We start from the raw sequence: 3,395 nt of genomic DNA on the forward strand, positions 1-3,395 counted from the left end.
CCCTCAACATATTTATTTTCATGATCTATCTGGGAATTTTGGCAGAAAAGTTTTTCTTCCCAGGGTTTATGATATACTTTATTTTTTTATTTTTTATTTATTTATTTTTTTGGCTGCATTGGGTCTTCATTGCTGCTCGCGGGCTTTCTCTAGTTGCGACGAGCTGGGGCTACTCTTCGCTGCAGTGCGCAGGCTTCTCATTGCCGTGGCTTTTCTTGTTGTGGAGCACGGGCTCTAGGCACACCGGCTTCAGTAGTTGTGGCACAAGGGCTCAGTAGTTGTTGCTCGGGGGCTCTAGAGCACAGGCTCAGTAGTTGTGGCGCACGGGCTTAGTTGCTCCTCGGCATGTGGGATCTTCCTGGACCAGGGCTTGAACCCGTGTCCCCTGCATTGGCAGGCGGATTCTTAGCCACTGCACCACCAGGGAAGCCCCTATTTTTTAAATTTTTATTGGGGTATAGTTGATTTACAATGTTGTGTTAGTTTCAGGTATACAACAAAGTGAATCTGTTATACATATATATATCCACTCTTTTTTAGATTATTTTCCCATATAGGCCATTACAGAGTATTGAGTAGAGCTCCCTGTGCTATACAGTAGATCCTTATTAGTCATATATTTTATATATAGTAGTGTGTGTCGTCAATTGGCAGAAAAGTTTAAAAAGCGCCGACAGAATCAATAAGTAAAGCAATGAATGACAGCTGAATACTCATTCCTTATATTTGTCTAGTCAGAAAAGCAACTTTCAATTTGCCTTCAATACATGACCTAAATCTAAGCTGGGTTTGGTTTCATGTGCTTCTTCAGCTCCCCAACCTGATTGCCCTTTTCTCTTGCTTCTCTTTTACACTCTTTTTGCCACTGGCCACCACCATTGGCCTCACAGCAGAGGGATTACATCTTGCCAACCAGTTCTTTCTGATCTTATTGATCACCATGGCTACTCTGGTCAGTGGCCAGCCTTACTTTGTGGCCAGCGATCAACTGGATAGTTTTCCACCTGTTCCAGCTTTTGGTTTTCGAAGATCTCTCTTATTTTTCCTCCCAGTGTGCTTCCATCCCATCAAAATCTGGCTTCCTTTTTGAAAGTAGGCAGATAGTTATGTATCATCCCAATTTTTTATAACATAGAAGCATCACTTCTGTGATAACACACACGTGCACACAAACACACACACGCACTAGGGGTCTTACAAAACTGGGCAACAGGCAAGCACACATTCGTAGGAATAGCTTCTGTATAAAAAAAATCTGAGAATACAGTCTTGCTTAGGATCAGTGGTCTTCTTTCTCAGCTATCTTTTCCTATTTCCCTTTGCAGAAACTTCCTTCACAGTTGAGAAGTGGTGCTCCGTATGCCAAAGCAGCTCCAACTCAGGCTGGAATATGGTGTCTCTGTCACTTTAAAGTCCTTGAGCTCTTTCGTCCTCACTCTGTGCAGGATATACTTGTACTGTGTCAATGCTTCCCCCATTGTCAAACTAATGAGCTCACTACAAAGCAAAAACAAAACTACACTGGTGAACACCCACTATTTTTCTGAAGTAAGTTAGGGGCAAAACAGGGGATGCAGAAGAGAACTGTCTCCCTACATAGCCCCTCCACCCAGGTCAAGGGCAGCTTTCTCACCCCAACATCCCTCTCCTCCGCACTTGCTGCCCTGACAGAAAACAGAGAAACTTGTGTCTTTCCCCAGGTCTCCGTCCCACATCTAGTTACTACCCTCTTCAAAAGGGGAAGTCAGTGTTGAACTCCTTCCCTGGCTAACCCCCTGTCAAACACTTTTGCCAACACCAAAGGGAGCCACATGTGGATTTTCCAGGCCCATGACAGTCCCCAAACATTAAGGCAGACCTGGGGTCACAGAGTGAGGACAGAAGGCCAAGTTGCTCCCCCACATCCCACTTGGCTTGGGAAAATCAATAAAGATCAGTTTGGTTTTTGTTAAGGAAAAGGCTGCCGTTCTCAGAAGGAGCAAAAATCCTTTGTGTTACCATCATTTCCTTATCATCCCAGATGCTGAAAGAACACTTACACTCATTCCTCTACTCCCTCCCTTATTCCAGATGCTAGAATTTATCCTCTCATGCAGCCCTTCGGCACTGTGCTGGGTAATGGGACCACCAGCAGAAGCCTCCAGCATCTCCAGGGGAGTCCTGTGGGATAACACCTTTGTATGTGGATTGGAGAAGGGGAGCAGACCTTGGTCTCCCCAACACTTGACAGGAACCGAAGAGCTCAGGGTTTTGGGTCTGATGTCCTCTCAAGCGAGCCAGTTTAGGCTAGTGCCTGTGCGGGTGGGAGGGAATGCCAGAAAGTGTTTGTAATGGGGGTTGAGGAAGTTTGGGGTATCCTGGGAACAGAATATGCTGGCCCAGGCCTAAGCCATCCCCAAGCCCCTCCCACTTCCCAGTTAGTAACCAGATCCAGCTGTGCACAATCCTGGCCATCGCTTCCCATCTGGCTTCTAGCAACTCATAACTAATTAAAGGAGCGTGTGTGTGTTTGTTGGGGGAGGGGTCCTCTTAAAAATAGAGGTTTCCAAGATAACAGCTTGGCGAGAACTCAATCCCATTCAGCCAGGCAAACTGCCCTCTCTCCTGACCCCCTCAGGGCTCTGAGGGGAAAACAGGCCAGAGGCTGACACTATATTCCTCCCACATTTCTCTAGATCAAGAGCAGTATCTAGGCCAGCCCTAACTTGGTTACACCCTAAGTTTTTCTCACCTCCGGTTTCCAGTTTCAGACCCCAGACTTGCCCTTTATATACCAGAATGTCCAGCCCTCCAGGTCACCCCGTTAGGGTGAGGATGCTGTCAGAGGGGGGTGGGTGATGATTTGGAGATTGGCTTCTCCTGGGCTTAGAGACCTCTGCCAACCTTTGCCCTTCACCCACAGCCCCATAGCTCCTGAACGTGAGAAAATACTCTCAGAATCTTACCTACTTCCGGCTGCTACAGTTTAAAATATTTTAATTAAAAATATTTCTATACAAACTCTTCTACCACAATCTGTGGGCAGAGAGGGAAAGCAGTTTGCAGGATGGAAGCAAGCCAGCCAAAGAACCCAGGAGTTCTTTCTCTCAGACTCAAGTTCTCTTTTTGGGGCAGGCAGACCGCATGTCCTAACCCTTTGCACACATTCACACATGTCCCCCAGTGAGAGATGACAAATTCAGAGGGAAAAAGAGCTGGGTCAGCTCGGCTCAGGGGGTGGGGACTGGCGGAAGTGGACGTCATTATGCCGTTATGGGAACAGTTAGTCACGCAGTCTTGCACACATGCCCAGCTTGCAGTTCCTGGCTCTAAGGGGTTTGTTTGGGGGCCTGTGGAAACTCTTGGGAGACTGCGAAGATCACAGCTTGGGCCTGAGGCTCTGATGCTTCTTCCTA

Source organism: Mesoplodon bidens (genome assembly GCF_964165515.1).
Source record: "Mesoplodon bidens genome assembly, chromosome: 11".
NCBI classification, from domain to species: domain Eukaryota; kingdom Metazoa; phylum Chordata; class Mammalia; order Artiodactyla; family Ziphiidae; genus Mesoplodon; species Mesoplodon bidens.